This window comes from Plectropomus leopardus, chromosome 5 (assembly GCF_026936395.1).
Source record: "Plectropomus leopardus strain MGB_pleo_1.0 chromosome 5, ASM2693639v1, whole genome shotgun sequence".
Taxonomy (NCBI): domain Eukaryota; kingdom Metazoa; phylum Chordata; class Actinopteri; order Perciformes; family Serranidae; genus Plectropomus; species Plectropomus leopardus.
In genome coordinates, this window is record NC_142180.1 from 18,419,501 (window position 1) to 18,437,128 (window position 17,628).

At 39.7% G+C, this 17,628-nt stretch overlaps 1 protein-coding gene across 2 annotated transcripts in view; it reads left to right on the top strand.

Moving 5' to 3' along the window:
- mfsd8l1 (major facilitator superfamily domain containing 8-like 1) overlaps positions 1–17,628 on the top strand; it is a 67,917-nt gene that overhangs the window by 22,766 nt on the left and 27,523 nt on the right. The window contains exon 12 of one of the 2 annotated variants that reach the window (XR_015776596.1): positions 8,848–8,920. The gene's annotated coding sequence lies outside the window, so the exon portion shown is untranslated. Of the gene's footprint in view, positions 1–8,847; positions 8,938–17,628 lie in introns of those variants that run through there. The other variant, XM_088077654.1, reaches the window with a different exon arrangement.

Sequence of the window (17,628 nt, forward strand, 5' to 3'; positions counted from 1 at the left end):
CAATTCATTTTACAAAATACTTTTTCATAAGTGTAAAGGGCCAGGAGTGGAGCCTTGTGGAATACCTGTGACTCTACTGTGTTGTACTGTGTGGTAAGGTATTCTCAGGAGAGGACTGCACTTATAATATCCCAGAGAAAATCCATTTCTGTCCAAGACCATACACATGTAACACTTTCTCCTTGAGCACTTCTGTAAATATTTAATGGCAAATTTGTCTGATGTTTGTGTCAGCTAAATGGAGTGAAAACCAAGCTAAAGCACAAACTAAGGTGAGACGAGTTACAGTGAGGTGAGGCTTCACTGTCAAGAAGTTTCTGGATTCACAACTTCAGAATTGAAGTTATTTTTGTAAGAAAAGTAAGATCTTGCAATAAATCTCCACATCATTTTTCTGCAGCAAACATGCAGTTATTACAGCAAAATATTCCTCACAAAGCTTAACATTATGTTTTTTTTAAATTCTGTACAGGCTGTAGCTTGGTTAGTTAACATACAATAATATTCTCTTTTAGAACTGATGTCTATTTCCATATATCATGCAACCAGTATTTTTATGTATATATATATTTGCTTTAAACTTCATATTATATTTACTGTATTTATTAATATGACTTTTTTTTCAAATTGCAATACTCACATAATAAGTTTTAAATGTACATTCAGTATAAATTGAATTCTCCCTATGTTGACGCCATATGGTCTTCATTTAACAGATTTGCCTTTGCTGTTTAATTCAACACTATCTGCGTTCTGATCTTGGTGTTCCTTTCTTACTTTTTCTTGTGCATGTTTATCACAGATTGTAAAACATCCACTCCTGGATTTGCCTTGTACTCTCATGTATCTTTTTGACCTGTGTAGACATTTACTGGTTCCTTCTGGGTCTGTATGCAGATTATATTGGGCTTTTATAACTTTAAAATCATTGGTTTAAATTACTTTTTATGGCCTAAGGAGCAGCTTTGGTTATCTGTCCCTTTGGCCATGCAGGCTGAATTACTGCGGGCAGAAATGTTCTCTTTCCTTTTATAGGAGCTACAGAAAAATGATTTAAAACTCAAAGTTCTGGCTTCTCTTGGTAGATTTAAACTGTCGGTAAAAGATTTGATGGCAAACTTGATATTTTTAATGATTTTTTAAATCAAGGATTAACTACCTCTGACCTGTGAGCCTGCTGAGTTAAGAGGAATATTATTTCTGACCGAGGCATCTACAAGAGTTTAATTAGTTCTTTTGACCTTTTTATCTTCAAATGAATTTTTTATTTTAAGATATTTGTATTTCATGCCCTATGTTTGTCATATTGAATGATTTTATATTACACATTTTCTGGCAGTAAGTTTGAGTGTACATAAAAAAATAAAATAAAAAGGAACTGACATCCTCTCTCACATACTACTAAATAATACTGTATATCAAAAACACACAATTTATTACAATAAACTTCAAAATTATTTACACATTTCTATTTCATTCATGAGTACAGTTGACGTTTACTAAAGTCATGTATTGGACAAGGACAGAAAAAATGGAAAGCATTTCATATTCAGTGATACAAAATACTTTGCATATTTTAAAATGCAATTAATTAACTTTTCTAATAAATCTGGGAGAGAAATTTTAAGCTTAAATAAAAATTACATTATAAAATACTCATCCTCAAAAAACCCCAAAATAAAGCAAATAATTTGCAGTTGAATGCGATTTGTCAGTTTAAAATGTAATGAAACAATGTGACGAAATGCAGTCATTTCTTTAAATTCATCTAGTGAAAGTGTTCTGTACTGTATTACACTGTATTTTATTAAGTAGTCATATTGATTTATTTTGAGCTTTTCTACAGACAAATATTTAACATTTAATAATAAACAATGATTTGGAGTAAAAACTGAAATTAACAGTTTTTGGCTCAAAGTATTAGGTATTTTTATTGTTTTAATATTATTAAAATTACAATTACTATTTTTCAAATATTACTTTGATTGCTTAATATATTATTAGTTATTAGTATTGACTGAAAACGGAATAGTTTTCAAATTCTATCATTAAAATGTATTGACTAGAGGTGGCAAAATAGTTAAATATATCAATTTACATTGACAGTGATCAAATGTTACTAAGTACATTTATTCAGGGACATTTATGAATAGATTATTGAATCCGGACCTTTTTATTATTATAGGCCTGTTTTATTTTTTGAAACATCTAAATAGCTGATATATTTAGATCCAGGGCAATTCAGGGCTGAAGCCTTAGATGCCAAGGCCTAACAACACCACTGCATTTACTATCATTCGTCCAATATCATTAATGTAACAGCACTTTTCACTCAAATAGAATCTTAAACATTTTACAAAGAAACTCAGTGTCCTCAGAACAATTCAGACTGTAGTGCTGTGCTGTGCCTGAGAGATTAGCATCTGACCATTTAAACATGGAATTTTGAAAAGTTTCCCCACCCTTAGTCCAACAGCCCAGTCTGTCTCCACCATAATCTAACTGGGTGGCTGAGTAGTGCTTGAGAGGAAGATTTGTTACAGACAATGATACAATAAGAAAAGGTGTTCTTTAGGGTTGTGCCTCTTTTGCAACAATATGCCTTGCAGCTAACATTTCACTTCACGGCACCACTGCCGGCTGCCTTCACTAAGTGTTAACATGAAAGACAGGGAGCAAAGACCTCAAGTGCCACAATGAACTATTCACCCTGTGTTTTTGCAAACACGTTCACAGCGGTCAGGCCATCATCTGTAAATGGCCGCTAGCAGCTAGCAGTACAGAAACAAAGATGGTTTGCTGAGGTCTTGGATCTGTGGGCAGCAGGGTCAAGGTGAAAGTGGTGACCTGTGCTCAAGCAACAGAGACTGAGCTCACTGTGCCGTTAATGGATGACTTGCTGCCCTAGTTGCATTGGAATATGCATCTTTCTGCGGCCACTGAGGAAGTCCTCCAGGCCTTCAGAGTCACAATAAAAGTCAGCAGAGCTGCCATAACCTTTTCTTGACCTCTGCCATTTTGTGCTCTGTTCACTCGGCTTGTGATCCTCAGAAAAACAGACACACCACTTGACAAACTCCCCTTTATGTGTAACATCACAAACGACCCAGAGAGTTGGCTCGGTGGAAATTGTCAGCATATTCAGTGTACTGTCTCGCCTTCTTTTCCTGAATATGTATCAGGATGGCTGAGGGGGACAGTTATGCCAACATGTCTTTGTCAGTCTTTCAGGAAAAGCATAGAGATCTTTCCTAACAGGCTCTTTGTCCCAGAATAGATGACAACTTTGACACTGATGTATCATGTCTCAGTGGTTCAGACATGGGACGCGGCCTGGCTAGGCTTGATACAGCGCAGGCAGCGAGCCAACAGAGGTACCCGAGGAAAGCAGCGGGGGGAGACCTATTTAAAAACAATCCTATCTGTGGATCCACTGTGGGCTAAACAAAGGATTGGGCCTCATTAAGATAAGAGTGTCCACGAAAGCGGACCAGTTGTTATGAAAAAATGCTGTCAGGGAGGCCGCCGAGAGGCAATGGCCCATTTTCTTTGCTCTCTCTAAATAGCTGTGTGTCTTTCCAGTGCATCATACGTCTCTGCTAGTACTGAGCATGCTCATCAGCAAATCCCCTCCATTCCCCTTCATCACGTCCACATTGCTGCCGGTCATGTGTATATGTCAGGACAGGAGTGGGAAAACAATGATAAACACTGACAAATAGGCCCGGCTGTTTTCCTGATGTGCCACAGAGCAGAAGTAATAACAAGAAGCTGGGTTTAACAAACTACTCCAAAAAACACTTGTTCTTGCATATTTAAAAATAAAAGTATAATCTTTGTTTCCTGGGTCAGCGCACTCATAACAACAATATTAAACAAAATGATCCACATCATAAATTGGCTTATTCGGCTTAACATGCATGTTATTTTAATATTTTCTGTGTAATAATTTTCAGTAGTATATTTAAGTAAAAATTTCCTCCAGATATTTTTCCTGTTACAAATTAAAAGCATAAGCACTTTCATTTATAAACCTTATAAACCCTCCCACAACAACAAAATTGTTATCATCAGACACAAAAATAAAGACAGGTAATATTCTATAAATCAAGCTGGTACACTAATTTCCCCAATTATGAATTAACATCATATACAAGTACAATTTTAATAAACCCATCATGCATGACAGAGTGCAAACATTTATATAACAGCATTTCAGCAGAAACATCCAATGTGCTTTACATTAAAGTGCATACACCAAAAAACATTATTAGAATTTAATAAAAAATAATTATAGAAACATTGACATCCACCAGTCAAGACATTTACAAACCACCAAATAAAAAATTCAAATTAAATAAATTAAAGTGTTTTTTTTTTTCCTTTTATTTAATCCAGGATTTCAAATAATAATAAATATTCCTTACCACCTGCTCCTTCAAAATGCAGTTTAAATCTTATGGTTTAAAAGAGCACCAAGCTAATGGGCATTTCATTTATTTGTTTTTTAAAGAAAAAAAACTATACACATGAATTAAATTCCACAACAGGCACATCTCCAAAACCAGGTGTTAGAAATTAGGCTGCTAAACATTTTACCAGTGACCTCGATGAATTTTAAATGTTGTCGACTGAGGGCCATAGCACAAAATCAGATGTCCAAGCTTATTAAAACTAAATAAACTGGTTTAGAAGGATAATGCAGTCTGTGAGACATGATAAAAATAATGCATGACTATCAGTAGAAATGTGTGAAATTTATAATATATGTTTATAAGTACATTTCTTGAGAGTATATTCACTCCTCTTTTTGGTACGTTATGAAAGGTGACAGCTACACTTTGACACAATACGCATTTGAGGAGATTTAAAGAAGTGGTTACAAATTTGCGACAAAAATCTGTCTAAATAGAATTACTTTTAATTTTTGCTTTTCTACTGTAAAAGCCAGTTTGGATTAACTGGTGTGAATTGACTATATTCATTCTTTCTATATCTTTTCTCTTTTGTGTTTGCTTCTAATATCATTTCTAAAGCAACGTCATAACTCTGTGCACCTAAAATAATTAAAATAAACAATAACTTAAATACATTTTTAGAAGAAACGAACACATAGAGAGAATATTAATTTCAATATTGTGCCAAAAATCTTATTATTATTATTAAAATACTAATACTAATACTAATACTAATACTAATACTAATACTAATACTAATAAAAATAAATGTTTGCGTACATACATATATGTGTTAAAATTTAAAATTAAAACCATAGATGACTAGAAGTAAAATTAAATCAAAATGTAAAATTGTATAGGCATGTCTTCTTGAATATGTAACACTATAATTTCTTTAAAAAGAGAATTGAGCTCATTTTGTTTTAATTTTTAGTTAGTTTTTTTTTTTTAATTTTAATTTAACATAGGCATGCCATATTTTGACTCACAACAAAACTAATAATAATAATAACTCAGAAAATTCTGAAATAAATCAGAAAATTCAGATGTGCTGTTGATAAAATTATAAGTTATATAAAAAATTCTCTGGAAATTATTCCTTTACAGATATTCAAAGTATTGCATATGTAATGGTCTCTTTTCTCTCTAAGCTCTGCACATACTTCATGCGTGGTCCAACCCTACGGCAGCTGAGCCTGGGAGCATGAGACACGGTCCATTGACATCATCACAAACAGATTGGATGCTTCAAACCAACAAACAAAAGCTCTCAACTCATACAGTGCACAGGCACGTGTCTCAGCTCTATTATTAGAGAACAAAAAGAAGCTTAACTGTAAACTCAGACACCGTGAACTCTGATTGACATGGGATTCACGCAGAGGTTATTGGTTCAAATTAGCTGAAAGATCTGCAGGGCCGACTGGGGCTATTCGTTATGTTACAAAAATGCTCCACTAGGGGGCAGTATATTACCTTGTTTGGAGCCGTGCTGGAGAGTAATAAATGAATAGAGGAGGAGAGTAATAAATGAATAGAGGAAGAGAGTGAGCGAGATATGACCCTGTGATGAACTGCAAATCTGCTGGGAGCTCAGCAGGGCATTGCTGACTGGTTAAATGCCAACCCTCCACCTGCGAGAGGAGAACAGTGACAATGATGCATCTGTATGCGTGTGACCGGCTGTGATTCTCTGTCCATGTGTTTGTATTTGCATTCTTCTGTAAGTGAGCATTTGGCGAGTTTTTAGGCGTGGTTAATCATACTAACATGTGGCCAGCAGTGCAGCAAATACAAGGTTTTGTGCATCGCTCATTTCAGCTTTGTCCAGTGTGTCATATCCCTACAGATGAAGCCCAGTGAACATTTTCCTCACAGATTAAATAGAGACTATTTAAGCCTTTTGCTGCCAGATCACTTCTCTAAACAATCCCTTGGCCCCACTTTTCTTGCTCCACTTTCTTGACTTTTTTTACCCCCTTTTTTGGCTCTCTCCCCTCTCTTTTCTCCATCTCTTTATTTCGTTTCCTAACAAAAGCCAGGACTGGGAGGCACATGATTAGGCTGCCACTAATTGGTATCAGATTCACAGGTTTGGATCGGCACGGTGCTGGATGGAGCCAAAGTATTGCTCACATCTGCATGGAGAGTGGGTCGCTGAGAACCCGAGTGTGTCGAGCCGTTTGGCCCACCATCAGTTTCTCCTCGCAGAGTCGTAGAACTGCCATCACGCACAGTGCTCCAGGGCCAGACGAGCTCTGAGCACACACATGTATGACAGCTTTCATGTGCGAGCCAAACTCTGATCAGAGGACCTCCATATTGACACCTTTCATGGTTTGTTAGCACCTTGACAGTGAAGGAGCAGGACAGCTGAGACGTCTGCAGTGTGACGGAAACAACCGACTGGCGTGGAGAGAAGGCTGAGGTTAAAAGAGGCAGGGCAGACATGGGGATTAGGGAATGGGGTCTGCCTGCCATATTTTCTGCCTTTGTGGCCCCCAGACGCAGAAACTCAAATGCACAGACTCACGCAAAAAATATAAACATATAATGCAGACACACACTTGCACATGTCACTGCTAATACACTCTGTCAGTGAGCAGTGTGTTTTCTGTGGGTTTTCGTTAAATGAAGGAGGAATTTTATGATTGGCTATGCCACTGAATTTGTTTTGGCAAGGCACCCCAGCTTGTTTCGACTTTATCGCAATGACATGAGTTGGCAGGCTGTGGGGGGGGTACAGCGGGTAGAGGTTGGGTGGACTGCGATGCTGTACAGAGATGATGGTGGTAACGAGAGAAACAAAATGTAGAGAGAAAAAAAGAAAACAGAACAGAAAAAGTATGGGGACACCTGCATGCTCACATAGCATGTCCTCCTTCCCCAAGGGCCATCCCTGACCCAGAAAACAAGTACCTAGCAGGTTGTCAGTGGCTAAAGGATGGTTTGTGGCCATTAAGCTAGTGGAGTGATAGCATGCCCACCACAGTACACAGACTTTGCAGGCAAAAAACACTTGGGATGCTGCCATTGGATTTGAGACAGACGCCACAAGGGGTTTCCTGCCAATAGTCCCACAGTTCTCATTCACGTCAAACACTTGGCAGCTTCAGCACCACCCCTCTTTGGTTAACCCCTTATTTAGCCTGACAAGTCCGGCAAGAACATGCTTGTTTAGCTTGGGCCTTCAGGGGGTGATTGCAGAGAGAGGGCAGGATACACAACAGCCCTGTCATACCTGTGAGACTGAAATCTTGTTACCAAGCAAGAGCCAGAGATGTAGCACTTTTGCTCAAGATTCCTCCATGACCATAATACGTTTGCTGTAAAGGATTTGGAGCTGAAAGCCCCTTTCACACATGTACTGCAAACCAGAAATTATCTAGACATTAACGGGAGGAGCTGTGTGTGAGAGCGCAATTCGAATCAGCTGGATAGGACAGTAAACAGACTCTACCCTTCCAGCTCCCTGGTACAAAGTCCGTGCCATGTCTGATTGAGCCCATGTGTGAATAGAGCAGGTAATTGTCCAGAGAATTCATCGCAAGTAAGTGGGCATGTAGACAATGTTTTTATCATGCAGCTTGCTTAAAACAGGAAGAAAACAAACATTCACGGATGGAGAAGGGTCATTTGCACGAAGATGGCGATGTAACTGAAGAGACAACAAGATTCAGGGAACTTCTGTCCGTACAGGCTGAAATGGTCAGATGAATTCAAAGAATGACAAGAGACTCTCAAATTACAAACCTGCTACATAATTGCAGTGCTATCCATGTCATGTCCTGCCTCCTGTGCGTGCCACCCCTAAAACCAAAAAACGTATTTCCAGTAGGTGAAAATGCTTCTGACAATTGTGGAGTGCTGCATGTGTGAAAGGGAAACTCTGGACAATGTATTGTCAAACATTTTTGTTCGGTATTGTTAATCTGTAAGTCTGTTGTGTTGTTACTGTGAAGTTATACTATAAAACGATCATTTCAAGGGAGGTAAAGTTGTATCAGAGGTCATAAAAGGTGCAGCCACTTTTGTAGTACATACTGGTTGATAACAGCCATAAATAAAGTAATAGCCCTTCATCAGAGCCAGTTGCATTACTTCTACATTCTACATATCTTTTGAGTTTTTTTTGGATGAGTAAAACTGACAGATCTCCACTTACAAACCCTCTATCTCTAACTAATCTCAAATTACTCTCCTTACACCTCCTGCTGGTGCTCTCCTGGTGGCTTCCCACCATCTCAAGACCTCCTCACTGCTGTTTCCCACTGGTACTGTCAGTGTCACCCTCCCATTGCTTCTCTCCCAATCTTCTGACATGTTTTTCAGCCAGCTTACAGTTGTTCCTCCACTACTTACTTATCGTTCCTCAATCGCTGTCACACAGGCAACCATCTTGGGGATCAGAAGTTGGAGAATATGAAGTTCCATGTAGTAGGAGACTTGGAGGTGACTTTCAGGTGAGCCGGGGACATTGACGGGCTGAGGTGGACTGATGTATGCTTAGGATGTCAAATCTAGTGAGTAGAAAACCTTCTGGACTACCAGAGTTGAAAGCCCACACATCCAAAAACTTTGGATCAAAGATTTAAATCTAAAGGCAAAGGTCACACTGTACTCAATATGTCTAGGTAAATCAAGTCAGAGGAGAGCCACACAACAATCTGTTTACCCAAAATGTTTCTCTATTGATATATTGGGGCCCATCAATTCCATTTTGAAATCTGACTTTTTTGTTCTGCCTCCAGAAATACTCTTTTGCCATGGCAGAAAAGAAAGAAACAAATATTAAATTGTTTGTTTACATGCTTAACTGGGCCTTTTGGTGATGCAATATTAAACTAATCAAGAGAGCAAATGTCTGTCTCGTATTCACACTACCTATAAGAGCTTGCAAAGAGGAACAGTCTAGCTGAAGAAATGCAACCTTATTTGTTTTCATTTTTCATTTCCATTCTTACATTTGGCAAGCTAATGGCCTAAAATAGCACCAGCAAGAGCAGATATGAGGCATATGGTTACTTCCAACTGTGACTTGCCCCAGACCGGTATTGGCCGGCTATTTGCGGACAGCCTTTCATTCCGACCCTCCATCAGATAACGGAACAATACAAATCAGGAACTTATATTGGAAGGGACAATTTCCCTGCTGCACTTTCGTGTGACATTACAAGGCAGGCGAGCAGGGGGAAAAAAATGACTTTCAAAACGTATCGTTTCCATTTGTTTTGATTGACATTCATCTTGCTTGCTCTTTAATTAAACCATAGTGAGGTCAGGAAGATTGTTATGCCACTTTTTTAAAAAGCTTTTTGTGGAAATACAATCCTGTGACCATTTTACTAAGTTGGAGTCACCTTATCCTCGCTCTGTGCCCCATGGCAGCCCTCACGCACTCTGAACCTCTTCCAAGCACAACAACCAGAGACTTTACACAGCATGAGAAAAAACTGATATATGTGATCTCCCTTTTTTTTCTTGTCACTCCTTCACTCTCATTGTAAGTCTCTCTCTCTCCCCTGCTGGCACATCCAATCAAATTAAAACTGTATGGAGAGGAAGGGAATTGCCATTATGGGGCCATGTGTCCCTAAGTTCATTGAAGATAGAGACCGGAGACGGGAGTTTATAGCTACTCCTTTACCCCCTTTACTTCTCGTAATCCCGGCTAGAAACCGAAGAGTGGAAGAAAGGGAAGCGTCTGTCACCCAAACACGTTACAATAACATAAAGAAAACCAACGGGCTTGACAGACCAAAACCCCTCCATAATCTCGACTATGGAGGGAGGCCTTTGAAACAAGTGACAAGACTGGTGTGTGTATGCATTTGTGTGCACAGACAGCCCACCAGTTCCACTCATGGGTAACAGATGGTGCCTTATCATTGGCCGGGATCGCCCGTGCAGCACACATTCCTAGACATGCCGGTAATGCCTTTTGTGATGTTCGGCTAATGCTAACTTCACATAGAATTACACACCAAATTACCGTTATAGCGTGCTCATTACTCTGCGCATTATCAGTGTTGAACTCAACAGACAGTGCACACTGGGGGGCATTTGTTGAGATAATTGTTGGCTAATGATTGAACAAGCTATTACACCTTCCTGTGTGTTTTCTTTTTAATTACACATCCATGCCAGCATACGTTACCAACGGCATTTGTGCCTGTGAACGAGTGCCCATTGTACAAACACGCTTTCTCACCTGGTTGCTCTAATAGCTGGCCTTTTAGTAGCCTCCCTGTCCCTCCCCGTCACCCATTTAATAATGCCCTTTTATTCTTGAACACATTATTAAACACTGTCACTCAGGCTAAATACCAGGAATAGTTGGATAAGAGCCTAAACAGGGATGGGGGGGTAGATGGTACATCGAGTACTCTGAGTGATGGATCTGTTTGAGTCCATAAATGCTGGTGTTGTGAATAGAGAGAGAAAGGTAAAAGCTGGAAGGCTGAAGGAAGGTTGGAGGGAGGCCAAGTGCATTATGGTTGGGGTGAGGAGTTCACGCAGGAGTGCAGTGGGGGGGGGGGTGTTCACTCTGGCAGCACGGCATGATGGCTGGTCAGTGAGGACGATGATTGACACTTGGTATAACTGACTGGATGATTGACAAATGCAGTGGGCATGTTAAAGTCTGTGTGGGTGAATTGATGGAGGTGGCAGTGGTGATGATGTCCTGCATGTTTTTTTGTGAGTGTAAGAGATGTCTATGTGGTCTTTCTGGGGTATGAACATATGTTTGAGTGCACATACTCGTCTGAGTGCATGCATGAATGTGTGCCTCCATGAGGTTCGGCATCTCTCATAAACATCTGGAATTATTTTAGCAAGAAATGACTTTCAGGTAATGTAACACATCCTCTTGCAGCCATACTGAAGTTCAGCTTGATGAAATGGTGATACTGAATGCTTGCTGTTCAGCTTAACAGAATGGTGCATGGTTTTCTGTGGTTTTATTAGAGAAATAGTGCAACATTTTAATACATTTGCTTTCTTGCTGGGAGCTAGATGAAAAGATCTTAAGCACTCTTTTGCCTGTATGCTAAAAATAAAGCAAGAGCCAGGAGATGCTTTGCTGCCTTAGCATAATGACTGAAGGCAGCACGAAATGGGCAGCAAGCATCTCTCCAAATGTTAAAAAATTCTGCCTGGCACCACCTTTTAAAGCTTGCTAATTAGCATGTTATATCTCATTTGTTTATTTCATCTGATCATTGTGTGCTCAGATGTTGGCAGCCTGGCCTGAGTAGCTAATTATTAGCCCGCTGTCTAAAAGAGCATTCAGAGCAAGAATAGCAATCACAAAAATCACAAGGGGCTTTGTCTGTGTGGGTGTGTTGCTATGAGGTAATCCGGAAAGTCCTGTTTGAGTCATTTATCCATGAGTCTGAACACTTATCAGAGGCCAAAATGCTGTTGTTTGTTTGTTTGTTTTTTGCCAGATGCTTTTGACTCTATATATCAGTGATGTTTAAACCACTCAGTTGAGGTTTAATTCAACTTGAGCAAAGAGATTTTGCTGAAAGAAGTATTTCACTGCTGGAAAGATGGCCCTTTTTTTAAATAAATCTAGGCTGTATATGCAGCAGAAGGATGCAAATACTTTCATGACTAGAGAAAACAGGAAAAGTGCTGTGACATTTGCTTTTGCTCAAGAAGTAGAAAACCTAAAAACAGAATGCACTGCACCGCACCAGACCTATAAACACTCCAGCTGGTGGGTGATGTCATGCGAGTTTGGCCGTTTTTCCATAGGAAACAGTTTGGTTGCTGATTGGTAACAAACAGTCTAAAATTGCAGTTAAACAGTAAGCTAAAATTTGTTTCTGAAATAGGTAATAACATAACAGAATCTTGGTTTGTATTTTATTAGCAGTGCCTAGTTTTAGGGTTTGATCGGACTTTGGTCTGAGTTTGATAGAAAGAGAGAAAGAGAGGAGCAGGTCTCTCTCTCGATCCACTGTTATACTATTTGTGTCTGTGGTGGCGGACAAAGGAAAATTCAAGCTAAGAGATCAGCAGGGAGGTCTGGATACTGGTAAGATAGAGGAAAGTTTACCACAGGTCATTTATACATAATATCAACATTGTTTTAATACAAAGCTGGTTGAAAATTAGCAACGTATCCCTTTAAATTTAAAAAAAATGTGAATTTTTTGTGCCTAACAGTGATAACTAGGCAGTTACATATGCTAAGAGATTTGCAATGGCACTGAAAAGCCTCTATGGAGCAATGCTACACTGGTAATACACAAGTAGCTGACAAAATGACTAATGGCACTACCAAAGTGGCCTTGTTTTGATATTTAATAGCCCGAGTACCCCCCAGTGAGAGACAAAGCACATGATAAGGCTTAACCGGGGCTGTGACAGGCTTACCCTACTGGTTACTGTGAGGAGTGACAGACTGATGGGGAAAAATGAGTTTCCAAAGCACTGTGAGAGTAGCAACAGTTTGCTGATGTGACCAGAGCAGTGCTTGGCACAAAGACATACACATGCACACACGCACACAAAAACACACAAGGATCACCTGCCTGGAGACAGGGTGGATTATGGGGAATTAGGGGGCACTGTGTGACTTGGCACTGAAACTGGGGGTCCTGTTGTTGTCGGTGCGGGATCTGAAATTCTGCCAAAACACACCGACACACTCTTACAATACAGAGCACAAAGATCACTGAGGAGACACTGATACGAACACATGCACAAGGTAAAGACAGACACATTGTGTACACGTGCTTGTGCTGACACATACACACTGTGTGCACTGTTCGATGAGCTTACTCAAGTACATGCACACCCAAATACACAAACTGTTCAACCTGTAACACATGAGGAGACACCCCACATTGCACATACACAGTCTCTCATACAGACAAGCACGAACACACACACACACACACACACACACACACACACACACACACACACACACACACACACACACACACACACACACACACACCAGCTCCCAGCAGTGTAAGTGTGTCCCTTATCCCACAGTAGCAACTGTAACAATGACAAGGCTTAGCAGTGCAACAGTAGCCCCCCTGTAGATTGACATATGAGACCGCTGTTCATACAGTGCAACCATTCACAGCCTAGGGGCCTGATAACTCACTTTTAGCCAACACCAACCTGCAGCTGTGCACTGTTATAATTAACAGTGAGGCCTTTACATGAAATGTCAATCTGTATTTGGGCTTTTAGCGACAGGCATATCCAGCTAATGTAAACTGTGATTTGGCACAGTGGATGAAGGGTATAATTTCATATGAAGAACCTGTTAGATTATGGCACATGGTAGCCAGATCAGTCTTACACTTCATCTTGCCATATGTGCATATGTATTTTTGTGAAAGAATAAACAAGGTTTTGATCTAAAACAGCAAATTAGGTTAATGCAAGTTAGAGCAAAATAAGTCAAGGTCTACTTACTGGCTTCTTCTAGGGCCTTAAAAGCCTCAACAGAAGGAATTTGCTGAGATGTCACGGAGATAACTCAGTTGTCATCACAGAAAGTATAGAGCTGTGGTAGTGATCTATATAACGTGACATTACACTACGTTAACAACAAATATAGTTATTTTGAGCAAACCGTGAGTTTTTTTTCTAAATCTAATTACATTCTTTTGTTGCCTAAACCTAAAAAAGTAGGCCTACACCTAAATACTATTTTTTCTAACCCAGGTTCTGAGTTTATTTATAAAAAGACTGCATACATACAACAGAAATAAACTGTACGCTTAAAATTTACTTTTAAAAGAGGTAATGCTTGTAACACTTGTTAATTGACATGGCATCCCTGAATGTCCAAAAGTGACACAGGTTCCTGCTGAGTAACATTTTAACACAATAAATCACTGAACAAGTAACAGAATTTGACAGTTTGGGAGTTTGTGTTGTGTTTTGCATCAAAGTGCTGGTAAAAGCTCCAGGAAAGGACAGTAAGGGGACCTTGAAAAACAATTGTATTCTTTCTGGCCAAACCAGTGTCTTCAGACTCAAAAGTAAACTTTTATGCTCAGCATACACCAGCTTTGAATAAATAAATCATCACAGGAATTTATAATATGAATAATGCATTAAAAAAAATCAACTCTTCCAACACAATACTAGTCTTCTGCAGTGGTTGGTTGTTTTTATATTAGAGATATTAAATTATTAACTTTTGTTTATCATGCTAAATGGAACATTAACAGTAAGTCTGTATAAAAGACTGTACTTCCATCCTAAATTTCCAGACACTACACACACACACACACACACACACACACACACACACACACAACACACACACAAGATTCATGGTTGTAAAACACACATGGCATTCACAAGGGAGGACTAGCACTCAAGAGTAATAGCATGGCTATGCAGGCATACTGAGAAGAAGTGAAGAGAAAATGTACTGCTACTGGATGTCAAACACACACACACACACACACACACGCACACACCATCCATGTGCACATGTAATCCACATGCTCATACATACAGCACAAACACATAAACACAATGGCACAATGACAAACACAATAAGTCAGGTAAAATAAAAACCATGCAGAAACGCACATAGTCGTGGAATAGGTATAGCAAGGCAGCAACACACACACACACACACACACACACACACACACACACACTCTTACAGTACACCATATCGTGCATATCTCTCACACTCCCTGCCAGTTGTCAGTCACTGCCTTTGAGCACAAGGCCTGTGGGACTAGATTAAATCCTTCTGGAGACAGGATGACGGGTACAGAGGCCTGCGCTGAACACACACACTGAGACACACACAACCAATGACGGCATGTCCTATGCTAACTATCTCTACATGAAACTCAGTGTTCTTGGCTAAGATCTTATGACAGATTTGCAAGAGGACATCGCTTTTTCTCCTGAAATTAATTACCTGTCATTCCAATATCTCAACTCATAATATACAGTATGACATAGTGTTTTTGTGAAGAGAAATATTTGAACAGCTCGAAAGCATGATTAATAACAAGAAAGAAGAATCAAACAAACCGGAATGTTCAAACTTTTAGTCGACTGTTACTGAAACCAGGCAGGAAATTAAAAGCCCACCAGTAAATATTTTCTTGTGATTGCCTGCAAATAATGAGAGACAAAGTAATGTGTGCTCATAAACATTTCATTGCCTCGGCCTCCAGGGGTAATATAACCAAATGGCTGATTTAGTCTTTATCTGTGTAATATACCAAATCACAAATTAGTGGCTCAGCGGCTTGTGTGTTGCCATGCTTGACAGACCCCTTTCATTCCCCTCTTAATGATACATTGACTTTACCTAATGCAGTTTCTGTATGTTTTTTCTAGCCTTTTGAATTCCATTACACCTCTAAAACTACAAGCTGGTGTGGCAGCAGTAATGTCAGGTGATTTGGGTAGCTGAGTATACTTGAAATTGCCAAGTTGCTTTGTTGTGATTTGTGCAGTGTTCCTCCGCTGGCTGTTGACAAAGAGTTGGCAGCTGCAGATAAGTTAAGGGCATATTTTAGAGGATACTTTGTTTTTGCTTGCCACATCACAAAGTGGCAGCAGCTAGGCAACCTCAAGTGAAAGCCAGAGTCTCAAGGCTTGAGAATGAAAGTTATGCAGGGGCATAACAGATGGTGATGAGATGGGTGAGCTTTTTGGCACGGTGCATCACAGTTTTTGATGCACTCTTTTGTTGTTGTTGAACGCCACAGTCAACTGTCTTCTTGGCTCGGCTGCGAGTGGCCATAGCAGCTGTAATAACACAGCAGTGACTGAATTATGAAGGGTTTATGACCTAGTTCCTGCAGTGAAACGGGACGGGTTACTGGAGGCTATGTATGTCAAATCTGACAATGCGAATGTGTCTAAAATTTGCTCATGCTATGGCAAAAATTGCAACGTTTGTGTGTGATATCCTTTGTTTCCCTTAAAACAGCTGATAAGGCATATTCATCACCACGTACTCAGCGCATTATGGGAAAGACGATACACATTTCAATCTGCTCTAAACAGGATGGCGCTGCATGGTTGCTGTGGGAGTAAGAAAGTATTTTATTGACAGATGACATAACGTTATGGCTGCCCCCGTCTCTTCTCTCAGATGAAAACTATGCTGTGGATTGATGGCAGCAACATCTGAAAAATCCTCAGTTTTCTCACCCAACAAGCATTAACTGAACTGCTCCCTGAAGAGGGAACTTGCTGTCAAAGATACTTATGTGCCAATAAATTTATGGCACTTATGGCGGTATATTTCTCCTGGGGAAAGAAATAGTTTGAACATTCAAACCTGCATTTTTCTTTAGTGCCGAGTGTATAATAGTCATCCGGTTTCTGTGGAGACCTCTCGCACTCCTGTGTCCTTGGGTCTGGAAGCCGTATGTGTGACTCGGCACCATCCACCTACAGTGTTATTATGTTTTTGATGAACAGGCCACGCAGGCGCAGTCCAACCTCAAGGGCACAGCCCATCTATCTGCCATCTGTCAGTGACTTGTCATCTGACTTTAGTGATACACAAGTGTAAATATGGCCAGGAGACAGTAGTTTAACGGCTGAATGAGATCCATGAGATCCATGTGTGTGTACTCCTCTGTGTCTCTGGTCACTTAAATACAAACAAACAAACAAACAAACAAACAAACAAACAAACAAACAAACAAACAAACAAAAAGCCCACTCAGGTCTTAATGCTTTCCCCTCAGGATGTGACCGTAGCTTTTAAAGGTCAGCTTGGAAGTCGCTCAGGCCTCCAACCTTGAATTTCTCAACATGGCTTGTTGATTGGGCAGTGACCTCCCCTGCAGGCTGGGCTTAGGGACTTAGATGGATGGAGGCTATATAAAGATTGTGTAAGTGTGTATATGTGTGTATGAGTGTGTGTGGCTCAGTGGAGATAACACAGAAAGGCAGAAAGAGGACATTTCTGCTTTGACCATTTTTTTTATGTTACTGTAAAAAAAATTAAAATAAATTCATTTTCTGTTTGTTTTGAACAATATGGTGAATTTATTCCAGGTTGCCTGACATCACTGGCAAACTCTTTGCAAGATAAACCAAAGAGGCAACCACTGAGGCTAAAAATGAAGCCAATGCAAAGTGCCAAAAACTGCAGTTTGTCAAATAGCATCTTGATTCTGGCCTCAAAGGCAAG